The 13,588-nt window shown below is 51.5% G+C and overlaps 1 protein-coding gene across 2 annotated transcripts in view; it reads left to right on the top strand.

Annotated features, from left to right (window-relative positions):
- The window catches only part of ASTN1 (astrotactin 1), a 315,886-nt gene that overhangs the window by 254,050 nt on the left and 48,248 nt on the right, over positions 1–13,588 (top strand). The window lies entirely within an intron of this gene.

Genomic DNA, 13,588 nt, shown 5'->3' with positions numbered 1-13,588 from the left:
TCAAGCCTTATCCAGTGTCCTCCCATCCGGCACGGCCGAGGCTGACGGAAGGGCCTGGCCGCCCAATTGCCAGCGGCTCCTGTTACGGCATCTCGTTTTGCGAGGGCCACGGGGGTTGTCAGGACCGAATGTTCAGCCCCAGTATCTACCATAACTGTCATTTGTTGGCCCCCTATCTTCGTTCTGATCACGGGTTCCGGGGGCGAGAGCGAGGGACCCGGCGGCCCTGCTCGGAGTCCACGCCACCGAGCCCTGTCGGGCCTGGGCCTCCGACCCGGTGAGTGGCCTCACACGGAGCCCCTTCCCGCAGTGGGAGCCCGTCTGCGAGGGCGCTCGTTCTCCCACGCCGCATCCCTTGCGGTTAGCGCCCTGATCCCTTGCAGGGGCGCTGCCTCCGAGCTCCCCCTTTCCCTGGGGCCCTGGCCGCATGGATGGATCCAGCTGGCCCAAGGCTGCACCAGGAGCGTGGCCTTTTTCTTCATCTTCTGATCCCTTTCCTTCTGTGCCGTCTGATCTCGATTGACATACACCTTCTGAGCCACTCCATTAACTGGGAGATGTTCATTCCCGCGAATCCCTCCAACTTCTGCAGCTTTCCCCAAATGTCTGGGGCCGCCTGTCCCACAAACGCCGCGTTCACCATTCTCTGATTCTCGGCTGCTTCTGGGTCAGAAGGGGAGTACACTCGATATGCCTCCCACAGGCACTCACAAAAGTCGCCGGGAGACTCATCTGTCGCTTAGTTACAAGGGCGACCTTATTCGTGTTGGTTGGTTTCTTGGCCCCTTCTCGTGCCCCTGCAGGAGGGCCTCTCGGTGCCGATCGAGGGCTACTCGCTCCTCTGGCGTGTCAAAGTCCCAATCGGGATTGGCTTTGGGTGCCGCTCACGAGGCCCATTGTCCTACGTCCAAGACGTCCCCGGTGCCCGATCCCGCAGCCACCCCCTGGTTCCCTCCAGGATCCGGTCCCGCAGCCACCCCCTGGTTCCGGCCAGGATCGTCAGCGTTCTTCGTGCTGGCGAGTGTCGGCAGGAGTTGCCGGCATCTTCCCAGGTCGGCCGGTGGGTCTGAAAGATGGACTCTGGGAGGTCGGTGAGGGCCTGTGGCTTCCCTGAGGATGACGGAGCATGGTGCTCCAATTCAGGAGTGGCGTGAAGAAGGGTTGGTAGTACAGGCGTGCTGGCCCAGCTGGGGTGCCATCTTCCTGGACCTGAGTGGGTCCTTGACCTTCATGCGGGGCGTCTGAAGGGTAGGTCGGCGGACCGCAGCCGGCGCGAGGGGCGTCTCTTCTGCCTGGGGCGAACTCCCTGGGGCTCCTCCCGGGGTGAGCTCACGCACTGCGGGCTCACGCTTCCGAGAAGGCTCTGAGGGCGGCGGCATGCCAGGGCGGCGGGGTGGCCGGGAGGGGCGGCAGTGGGAGTGCATGGTGGTGGGTCTTCCGAGTCGCCCTGGTCGATGGGCTTCGTCTTGGGGGCGCGAGCCTTTCGAGCTACTAGCACCCTGCTCTGTCCCTTATCAACGCAGAACCGCGCCCAAGGGGGTGGCGTTTGGGCGTCTCCAGCCCAGAGTCTATGTAAAGGACTTGGTCTGGATGTCCGGGTTCCCGTGACACTCACTGCGCGGCCTGGACTTTTGGCAGGTCGAGAGTGCCTTCTGCAGGCCATCCTACGCCGGAGGGGGCCGCGCTATCCCGCACAGGGTGTAGCCTGCCGCGTCACGCTGACTCCATAATCCCCTTGAAATCCCTTCGAAGGTTCGCATCATGCACTTAGAACTGCAGGTTTGGGCGCGGACCGCCGTGGCGTGACTGGGCGTCCCACGCTCTCGCCCTCCCTGCTACCCACGGTGCCCTCCCTCCCTCCCGCCCGCCTGGCTTCCGCCTGTGCCTCAGCCCTTCCCTCCCGTCAGGAACGATCGCAGGGCAGACAGGGGTGGGGGCTCCTCTCAGGTGTCGCCTGGCAGTGTCCCTCGAGGGAGCGTAGGGGCGTCCTGGCCAAGGCGTGCCCGCATAAGCCCGGCTTGGCCGCTCCCATCACGGGGAGTGCATCGCCGTTATGCTGCACGCCCCGCCGCAGAACCGCAGGGTGGGACCCACTCACGCCCGCTGAAACTGTGGGCCACAGACACAGCGGCCGCAAGCAGTCACCGGGGTGCTCCCACTCGCGCGTGCACACAGCGGTTACACGTTCCCACCCACGGGCACCCTGACTCTCGGGAGGTGACCCAGCTCCTCTCCCGCCATGCCCGAGGGCCTGCCGGGTCGTCCGGGGACCTCACCCTGCCACGTCCTGATTGCTGCTCAGCTGGTCGTGTCTCCACTGTGTCCCGAGAGACCGCCCGGCGGGCGGCAGGAGGTCCCGGGGAGCCGAGGTCCCGCACATGGCGGTTTGGCGCCGCTCGGCTCTGTCGGGGAGGTCCGGCCAACCGCCGTGCCATCCCGAACTGGTGGCTCCACGGGCCAGGCGGTCGGTTTCCCGGTCAGGGGACCGAAATGTTCCGGCAGGTGTGAGCAGCTCTTGGCCTCCGGCGCGGGCTCAGAGAGGCACATCTGCCACCAGACTCTGAGCCTCTTTTCCGTTTTCTTTCAGTTTTATACCATTTGGGGGTGACAGTTAGCCGATGGCAAGTTTTCACAAAAGTCACCTCATTTACATAGTAATCAGCCGATCAGAAGTAAGTCCCAAATCACCTCATCAGCTGTGAGTATTAGTAGCTGCTCAATTTAGGAGCAGGATAAGCGAAACAGGCAGGTTTTGGTGAAACGCCCTGACATTTTCAGTCCCCATTGTAACCCTTTTTCTGGGGAAAAAGCAGGAAATAAACTCCACTGCTCCCACCCACGTGAGATTTTTTCTTTTGCAGGGTGGGGGCGCTCTCTGCGGCAAGAGATCCCTGGGAAGGCTTTCTGACGGGCAGTCGGGGCCACTCCCTTTCCAGGGCAAGGGTGCTGGGGACGCCTGCCGAAGCGGGAGGCCCGTGAAAGTGTCCGGCTCTGTCAGCCTCCCTGCCACCTGTGAGTCGGGTCTGTGCCATCGGGCTCTGGCGCCTGTAGTTCAGACACTGAGTCCGCGGGTGTCGGGTCCCCAGACTGCGGCCCATTAACAACCCGGTTCAAACATAAGTGGGTGTTGGGGCTGAGGGATAACTTAGTAGTGGTGTTTGTGGCTCATATATTATTCTGATTTCAATTAATAATCCTCTTTTGAGGATCACTTTTATATTTTCACATGCATAAGGGGTCAGCAACTGTTGAAAGGTGGGGCCTTTCACCCATGTGTGAATTCAGAGATTCACGCATCTCTGAATTCGCTCCTGCTCCTACCCCGTCTCTTGCAATGCATGTGGCTATGCACAGCACCTAGCAAGCAGTCAGCAAATGCTTTTTGAATGAACAAATGGATGAATGCCGTATTTTCATCTCTTTGGCTTCCCTTTCCAAGGGAAACGACAGCACGTCGTTTGAGAGCATCTCCCCAGCACCCTCCCCTCCAACCTCCTGGCCCCAGCCCGCCCTCTTACCACGCTGGAGGCAGTCTCGTTCCAGCTGCCCATCCTCCTCTCCTATCGCCAGCTTGGATTGTTTTTAGCGTGGGAGGTGGGACGGGGGTGGATAATGTGATGTCTGGAATTTGGCATTAAAAGAACAAGCTAGACATGAAAACCAAGTGATCAAACAGAAGACGGGACTAGAATTAGTTATTAGGAACAGGGTCGATCCATGTGGGTACCTCCAATTAGTGATTATTATTTCAAGTTTCCAGCTAACAGTTAATGTTGTAGGAGTCAGCAACAGTCTTTCTTTTGCCACCTTTCCTATAACTGCTTCTTTCATAAAGTGAGCAGGAAAGCTTTCTTTGTGGGGCATAAGGGGATGTATATTTGTTACAGCAAGTGTTACAGTGGGTGGTCCAGAGGACAAACTGAGTGGCACATGGAGAGGCAGGCTCAGAAGGGCCTCGCCACCAAATTCTGAGTCCAGTCTACCAGATTTTTCCCACTTTTATTAAGTTGGGGTGGTCCGAGGGGTGGGGTATCAGGTGTAGGTTAGTTGACGTGTCAGATAATAGGTTAATATTATGTTGATGCACCAGGAAATAGGCTTAGTGTTATGCTGATGGCAGGCAGTAGACTAGCTGGTGGGCCAGGTACCAGGCTAGTATTAAGCTGATGCAGGTCTTCCAGAGGAGTGGGGGTCTTGTGATGCACCAACTAACAGATGGGGTTCCCTTATCGTATTAGGTGTAGCATGCAACCTGTGTTCAAACTGAAACACAAGACACAAAAACACTTTGAGCTAAATCAACAAATAATCAAACCCTTTTCATCAAAGCTCTTGTCCTTTGGGCCACTAGCCATTTCTGGTCCATTTCTAGTTTACTCTGTTTTCAGAGTCAGAATTTTCCTGAATCTCATGGAATTCTTTAAAAGTTGGTTCAAGTAATAGAAGATACACATTAGAGAAAAAAACTACAACCATATAAGAAAGAGCGAATGTTAAGGAAATCAGCAAGAAATGGATCAGACAAGTATTAATAATTAGTTTTTTAAAAAATAAGGATAGTGACATCATTTTCAAACCTGCCCCAAAGGCCAGTCACACTATGAAATGCAGATAACTAACATCTCAGCAGTCAAAGGCTCCAGAACACATCATTTCAGTCTCTGTTGCTGATGATAAGTAGATGGTTTTCCAGCCAAGTTAACTTCCTTCTCTTAGAAATTTCCAAGTCCATTTTTCCTTTACTGTTGATACATTGCTGCCTGCAGAGCCAGTGATATGTAGAACTCAATTAGCAGCACCTTGAGGGAAGGCTGTGAATTCCTTTGCAAGATAATGATGTTTATGCATTCATGCAAGTGTGTGCTGAGTGTTTGCTGTTGACATGCACAGTGAAATTCTAGATGTGGAAGGAAGCATGACAACTGGCCAGTCAGTGTCAGCAGGACAGCTGGCTGAGCCCTCTGGGGGACCCACAGAAGAGGCAAGGAAAACTGTGGCAAGATCCAGAAGATGCTTTCCACCTTCACAGCTCATCCCATTTCTTGGAAAGCTTCTCAGGGACAGTCTGGTTGTCAAACATCAGAGTGCCTGCGCTGAAGGTGGCCGCCCTCAGGGGGACTCTGGGAGACACTGCAAGGGGGAAGCAGGAGCGCAGGTATGCAGATGGGCCAGAGACACCTTGCAACTTCGCCTTTCTTCAGAGAGGACCCTGGGGTCCCGGGGCATGCCCAGACCACTGCCCTGCAGCTCGGGGAAGGCTGCCTGTAGACCTCTCCAGGTCTGGTGGCTGCCCACTGAGGCTGGAGAGGGGACAGTGCCTAAGCACAGCTCCTACCCTGGGGTCCAGAAAACCCACCCTATCTCCTGTTAAAGCGCAGTGTGATTAGAAAGGCACTAACAACTCCACTAAGACTTAATTGAGCAAAGCCCGCAGACGTGTCTCTGGCAGGGAATAGCATTCATTCCACTTACTTACAATTTAATGCTGTAAGAGCCCTCAGTTTAGAGCAATTGCAAAGCCCAAGCAGGTTCAAGAAGGCCGTAAAACATTATTGCTTTTGCTGATTAAAAAAGGAAACAGGCTGGGTGCAGTGGCTCATGCCTGTAATCCTAGCACTGTGGGAGGCCGAGGCGGGTGGATTGCTCAAGGTCAGGAGTTCGAAACCAGCCTGAGCAAGAGTGAGACCCCGTCTCTACTATAAATAGAGAGAAATTAATTGGCCAACTAACATATATATATATATATATATATAATGAGCCGGCATGGTGGCGCATGCCTGTCATCCCAGCTACTCTGGAGGCTGAGGCAGGAGGATTGCTTGAGCCCAGGAGTTTGAGGTTGCTGTGAGCTAGGCTGACACCACGGCACTCACTCTAGCCTGGGCAACAAAGCGAGACTCTGTCTCAAAAAATAAATAAATAAATAAATAAATAAATAAATAAATAAATAAATAAAATAAAAAAGGAAGGAAAGAAAAAAAGGTAGAAAGGAGCATTTCTTCAGCTCAATTTCTCAATAAATTTGCCAGTTAAAATAACTGCTTTGTCGGTGAAATGTGAGTGCCCGTACCAGGAGACCAGCGTAACGGGAAACCCACGGCCCACGCTCCCCTGACATTCTCCTCTGTCCCTGGGGCTTTGCTTCAGTTGGGTTCATTCCGCAGAGGCGGCTCATAAAGTCGCCCTGAGTGTGTTCCACTGCGGCGCTGACTGCCCGGCCCTCCTGTCAGGTTGTTATAGACCTAGTCAGTCACTGTGGGAATTGGTTCTATATATATTGATGTGTTTGGGGGCATTTTTAGCTTGTTGTGTTTGTATTTGGTCTGTTCGCCTCTTCCCTTAGAGAGCAGGGACTCTGTCTCCACCTCTTTGCAGCTCCCCGAGGAAGCTGTGTGGACTCTGGTCCCAGTGGGTCCACACTCAGCACTGCCCGCAGCCACGGACGCCAGCTCCCAACCTTTCCTGGTCTCCGAATTCTTTTACAGGGTTGGGTAGAACAAAGTGTGAGTCCCTCAAAATTGCCACCGTCTCTTTCTTCGCGGGTAATGAAATGCTGGGATCTGTGTGGACATAGTGTCCGCATTCGTTGGGCTGGAAGAGGCCATTAACGATTCATACTTAAACGTAAATAAGCCAAATGGAGCCAAAGAAAACTTGTCTAGTTTTGTCAGCTGTTCTTTTCTAAAATTCTTACATCCACTCATTGGCCAGTCAGTGCCGTCTCTGGAGTGTCTAGTTAGGGCGGGCACCAGGCAAGCAGCACTGCACAGCAGCCAGGTCCCCGCGCTGGCAGAGTGGGCATGGAGGAGACAGCATGGAAAAGCAAATAAAGAATAAGCAAACTATTGTGACCTGTGGATGGGCTGCGAGGGTAATGAGCAGGGGACTGTGACAGAGGGTGACAAGGCACTGCCCCCTTTAGAGGTGGTGGCCAGGGCAGGCCCTACTGAGTGGCACTTATGCCAGGATGTGGCGGGGGGGGGGGGGGGGTGGAGGACAGCATCCCAGCAGGAGGGGCGGCTGGTGTGGAACCTGCCTGGGAAGGCTCCTGGGTTGGGCGGGCGGCGAGGGAGCAGCAGCCTGGCTGGAGGCAGGAGAGGCCGGGATGGCCGTGCAGAGCCACAGACCTTAGCCAGGGCCCTGGGGAGGGAGCCAGCAAGGGGGCGCACCAATTAGATGCATGGTTTTGAATGCCTCCTGCACTGGGTGGGGAATGGCTTCAGGGGAAGCCAGAGTGGACACAGGGACACCGGTTAGGGAGCTAAAGCAGTGATCCCGGCAGTGGAAAGGAAGGCACTTGGGCAGGGAGGAACAGACCTCGGTTTGTTTAGGGGGTGGAGAAGCTTGGTCATGGGTGGGCCTGGGGGAGAGAGGGGCAGGGGAAGAGGAACCAAAGACATTTCCTAGATATTTGCTTGAGCGACTGATTATGCAGAAGTGCCATTTACCAATTTCAGCAGGTGGGAAGAGGGTGGGAAATCAAGAAGAGCCTCATGTAGCCCTGCCAATTTCGAGTTGCCATAGAGATATCCAAGTGGAAAAGTCAAAGAGGCCATTAGATATGGGAGTCTGGAGCTCAGAGGAGAGGTCAGGGCTGGAGGTGCAAGTCTGTGAGTCTGCGGGATTCCGCGGGAGCTGCAGCCAGGGGGGCAGACGGGCTCCCCTGAGTGCCAGGCCCTGTGTGAAGTGCTGGAGACACACTGACGAGTAAGAGCCAGGCCTGCCTTCGAGGTGCTCGTCGATCCCTGGGAAGTGCCCACTAAACCAGGGACCGCCATGAGAGTGCGACACTGGCACATGCCAGAAAAGGAAGCACAAAAGAAAGCTCCCTAATCCCAACTGGGGCGGGAGTAAGGAGAACCTTCGAGGAGGCAGGGCTGCCTGGGCCCCAGGATGGGCCTGAGGGAACATCAGCGGCAGCTCCAGGAAATGAGCTCTAAGAGGGAAAAGGTCAGGTGCGTGAGAAAGCGCAGTCCCCCTGCTGCGTGTGGGCGAGGCTGCAGAGAGGCGCGGGGCAGGCCCGGCGAGCCATGCCCGCTGGAGGTGCCAGCACTAGGGGATCTCCGTGGGAGAGGCCTGCGCCTGGTTGTGCATCCCTGGTTGTGCATCCCTGGTTGTGCATCCGCTAACAGCGTGGAGGACGGTTGGGGGTGTGGAAACGAGAGAGGCGGGGGCAGTCGGGAGCACTTTGGAGTAACCAGGTGGGAGCTGCTGAGGTTATGGACCAGGGGTCCTCAAACTTTGTAAACAGGGGGCCAGTTCACTGTCCCTCAGGCCGTTGGAGGCCGTTGGAGGGTGTGGCGCACATTCCACACTTGCGCACTGTGGGCCAGGGACAGTCGGCTGCTAAGCAGGACAGGCAACCGGGCAAAAACACCCGGTGGGCCGGATAAATGTCCTCGGCGGGCCGCATGTGGCCTGTGGGCCATGGTTTGAGGACGCCTGATCTGGATGAAGGGGAAGAAATGTCCAGGGAGAGTGGATGTGGCAGTGATTTAGGAAATGTCACTGGGAAGTGACTGCTAGGGTGTGGAGGGCGAGGAGGGCGAGCAGGGGCAGTGCCACCTGCGGAATCCTCCCAGGGAGACGCCAGTGGAGGCCCTGCAGGCCCGTGGCGGCTCCCCAGGTGGCACAGTAAGAATGTGAAGAGCTGCAGCCGGGACGCTGACCTGGCTGGCGTGCACTGCTGTAGCAGAATCACCGACTTGTACGACGGCACCACTGGCTTCCGGATTCCGCCATAGCCGTGGATGCCAACGCAGCACACGCACCGTCCTGGGCTGTCTGTCCTGGGCCGCCAAGCCACAGCCACACCTTCCTTAGACGTAAGGGAGGAGGGCCCTGTGGTCTGGCAGTAGCCCCGAGTGGAAGCACCTCAAGCCCAGCCATCATTATCCCAACGCACCCGTGAGCACAGGCCAGACGCCGAGGAAAGGTCTACAGTGATCCTTCTTGAACGCTGGTTTTCAGAGGCAGGTTAGCCCGTCCGCAGCAGTAAAAATCCCAGTGATTTTTCCACGGAAAGCCATTTGGGTGGAGAAGAACCAGGGGTGTGGGTGAGAGACTGAGAATGGGTGAGGGAGGATTCGGGTTTGTAAGACACACTAACGCTCCCCTGCAGCAGCTAGCAGTCATGCTGAGTCTTGCCATCCCGAGCATATGTTTCCTTGTTATCTTTTAATTGGTTTTTATTCTAAATTTAACACTAAATGGTTTGTGATAGTAGTGACTGCAAGCACTAGCCTGGTGCATGTCAATTGCAGGGATGTGTGAGACGCTGGGGCCTTACCGTGCCCGCCCTCTCCTGCCCACATCCTGCCAGCCTGCATTAAGAAGCTGGAGGTTGCTCGCTGTGCCCTTTCCTGCCTGTGTTGTCATGTTTATAGATGTCGGGTTCTGGGGAACAAAGGGAGAGGAGTAATCTAAAACCCCAGTGATACCACCAGAAGCCGTGCACCGTGGCAGGTGAATGCCAATAGATGGAAGCTGTACCAGCAGGCTCAGGAGACAGGAAATCCTGCATCCCAGGAAAGGGCTTCAGAAATTGTTGAAAACAACTCAGAAAAATCCAGTGATCAAGTGTTCTGGAGTCTGCTGAGAAAGTCTGATTTTGAAGGCCTTGTGTGTCCGTAGTATGCAAGGGAGCATTATGCAAATGGAAGAGGAAGACTTGGTAGTTAAATACTCAGTGGCTGCCTACTCTTAAAGTAAACGACTTAAAGCCTTTAAGCCTTAGTATCCTCATCTGCAAAATGGGATAATGACAATATGGTAAGGAATGAGAGTCTTACGGCTGCTAGAACACCTGACCCATAGTAGATCTTCAGTACTGTATCTGCCAGGGTGTTTTCCCAAGTGGACTCGCTTGCACACTAATCCAACAAGATGTTCTGCAAGAAATGATTTTCATGGTCAAAGTATTTTTAACCAATACTGCATGCTATATTTCCTCTGCGGAGACTTATAATACATGTTAGAATTTTAAAGACTTTTCAAAGAAACCTGGTTAACTTTAACTCACATTGTCCCATCACATTAGAGCATGAGAATTGTTTCATTTGTCTGTATATTTGTAATTTTGAGTAAAGATCCTAAAAACAAAAGTTCTATAAACCTACTTAGAAAAATTCCAAGTTTTTATTAGTGTGCGCTTTCTCTTTCACCTCCACTGTCCGTATCTGGCTCCAAGTCCGCTCATTTCTTCTGAAAGAGCGCCTTGGCGTGCCGGTCATTCTCTGCACAGGGTTGCTGGTGTCTCCCCCAGCCTCCTATTCATTCAAATGTTTATTCATTCTAAATCATTTTGCTATATGTTGCCTGATTCATCTCCATGCCGTTCCTCTGCAGCTTCCGGCAAACCGGCTGTTCCAAACTATTGTTTCACACCTAGGATTGCCAGTCTGGTTCGTCAGGACCCCGTGTAGCACGGCCCTGCCTTACCTATGTAACTTCAGTGCTCACTCTTTTTCCAGTTAAATCCTCTGTGCCGCAAAGTTGAATGCTTTAATGACTTCTGTGGCCACTTTCACTTCTGTATGTGGGACCTTATTGTCCCTGCCCTGAGTAAGGCACACTGTCCCTAACTGCCTGACAGCCGCAGTGACTTCTCTGGCCCTCCCTCATCCTCTCTTCTCCAAACTCTTTTAACACTTATAGTCTCTGCCATATATTATAATTTAGGGGTTATTGCAGATCCTGGATTCAGACAGACCTGCATGTAAGTTCCATCTCTTCTACTTATAACTCTGTGGCCACGGGCAAAGTAATAAACGTCTCTGTTGCCCAGTCTTGTCATCCCTAAAATAGGAACTATATATTTTAGCACCGACCGCGAAGGTTGACACAGAGAACTGATAATGTTGAATTTTACCTGGAAGTCAAGAAATCCCCCCATCCCTTCTTGCCCTGGAAGGCGACTTACTGCAGAGAACTGCCCTTCCCGTGAACCCTAGAAAGGCCTGAACGATGCCCTGCCTCATACCTAAAATAAGGCAGGCACAGATTTCAAATTCCCCTTCTTTGCCACATAAATAATGAGCTGAATTGTTTGTCCCTTCTAATCAATAAGAACAGAATGTTGGCTAATCAAACTTTGATTAAGTGTCTCTTCTTTCTCCTTAAGCTTTGAGTCAGCAGACAGCCACTCCTAAGAATAGGCTGGCTTCAGGCTAAAACATTCTCTGGTTTGTTTGTAGTCCTGACATTTTCCACACCCAACTCCTTCTAGCTTTGTTTACTTCTCTCTATAAAAGTTAAAAACCCTTTTTGTCCAACTCTAGAGGTGCTTGCAGACCTTATCAGAGCATTCCCCCCATTGAAAGAGTTCCCCTTCCCCACCCCAGCTATAATCCTTTCATAAAGTTCTCTTTTCTAAGTAAAAAATTGTTTTTTTATTTGGCAGAATACTTGCAAAAGTGTTGCGCAGAGTGCCAGGAACATAGAAAGTGTTTAATGAGGAGCAGCTGCTATTATTACTTTGATTGCATGTTGGTTAGTCTTGTGTCCCACACAGATTGCAAATTCTTTGAGGGCAGTATCTCATACAACCTTTGGAATGCCCGCAGTACCTAGCACGATACTGGACACCTGGGGGATCCTCAATGGACATGTATTGACAGATGAACCTGTCAGTATCATTAAGAAGCCAACAAACCAGTGTGGTCCTGCATTTGGGAAGCACTCCACAGACAGTGTGAAGGGCATTTTAGGTCTGTTTAGGGAAAGGAGGAGATCAGAGAATTGAGACCACCACCTGGTGTGATCTTAGCAGGCAATGGAGAGAACATGGCAGCCCCTGTTTTTCTTCCATCTTCCCTTAGCACATAAAATTGTTTTTAAACAAGACAAAACCAAGAAGCCAGGTAAGAAAAAAAATGCCGCTCAACATGGTGAGTGAAGGAAAGAGAAGTCAAGCACACCCATCGCCTGCAGGTGTGAGCAAGACCTTCCGCACAACCATGGGTGGGAGGAGAGGTTGGAACAAATGTTAGAAGGCTGTTATTTTTTTCTTCAAATACGGGGGGCATGCTATATTCTGGAAAGCAGAGGTTTTAAACATTGTATCTATCCCCAGCGTGACTTGTGAAAAGGGAGGGTGTCTTGCTCACAGAGATCTAAAATGAGTTTCTATGAGAAAGCCATGATAACAAACCTCGAATTTTTTGTTAAAAGTACTATTTGATTTTTAAGTGCCTCTGGCTAAAGAAAGCCTATTCGTTCCCCCATCCCCATGTTCCTTACATTATGGGGAGGAAGTATGGCCTAGTGGTTAAAAGAAAGGCCTTTGAAATCTGTGGATAAAGTCCGCTAAGCTTCACCTTAGGTATCTAGAAAATGGAAATGAGCATGTGTGGCTCACAGAGCAGGTGTGAGGGCTTGACGGGGCTGGGTATGAGGGAGCGCTTACCTGTGGAGAAAGCCCGGGTCAGCAGACTGCGACCCGCAGACACATCCGGCCTACTGCCTGTTTTCATATGGCCTTTAAACTAAGAATAGTTTCGCCTTTCTAAAAGATTGAAAAATGAAACTAAAAATGGAAATACTTTGTGACATGTGGAAATTTTAGTATTCATAAATGATGTTTTATTGGGGCAGAGCCATGCCCATTAATTTACACAACATCCATAGCTGTTTTTGCACTACCAAGGCCCAGTTCAACAGTTGCAGTGGAGACTGCATGGCCTGAAATTTCCTATGTGATTCTTTATAGAAAATGTTTTATTTATTTATTTTTTAAATTTCAATAGATTTCAGGGGTACAAGTGGAGTTTTCTTACATGGATATATTGTATAGTGGTGAAGTCTGGGCTTTTTGTATACCCATCACCCAAACAGTGTACATTGCACTCAACAGGTAATTTCCATCCCTCACCCTGCTCCATTTCTCCCCCCTTTGGAGTCTCCAATGTCTGTTACCCCAACTGCATGACCATCATGCCCACAGCTTAGCTCCCACTTACAAGTGAGAACACGTGGTGTTTGATTTTCCATTCCTGACAACTCACTGTCTATTACTTCACTTAAGATAATCGCTTCCAGTTCCGTCCAAGTTGCTGCAAAAGACATTATTTTGTTCCTTCTCATGGCTTAGTAGTATTCCGTGGTTATGTATGTGCCACCGTTTCTTTTTCCACTCCTCAGTTGATGAACACTTAGGCTGATTCCGTATCTTTGCTATTATGAATTTTGCTGTTATAAACATATGAGTACAGGTATCTTTTTGATATAATGAGTTCTTTTCCTTTGGATAGATAGCCAATAGTGGGGTTGCTGGATTGAATGGTAGACCTACTTTCAGTTCTTTTAGAAATCTTTATACTGTTGTTCATAGAGGTTGTACTAATTTACATTCCCACCAACAGGGTATAAACATTTCTTTTTCACCACATCCGTGCCAACATCTATTGTTTTCTGACTTTTCAATAATGGCTGTTCTGACTGGAGTAAGATGGCGTCTTATTATGGTTTTATTTGGCATTTCTCTGACGAGTAGCAATATGGAGCAGCTTTTTATATATTTGTTGGCTATTTGTATATCTTCTTTTGAAAAAATGCCTGTCCATGTTGCTTGCCCACTTTTTAATGGGGT

Source organism: Microcebus murinus, chromosome 2 (assembly GCF_040939455.1).
Source record: "Microcebus murinus isolate Inina chromosome 2, M.murinus_Inina_mat1.0, whole genome shotgun sequence".
NCBI lineage: Eukaryota > Metazoa > Chordata > Mammalia > Primates > Cheirogaleidae > Microcebus > Microcebus murinus.
Note: the sequence above shows the minus strand (reverse complement) of the source record. Positions and strands in the feature narration are given on the sequence as shown.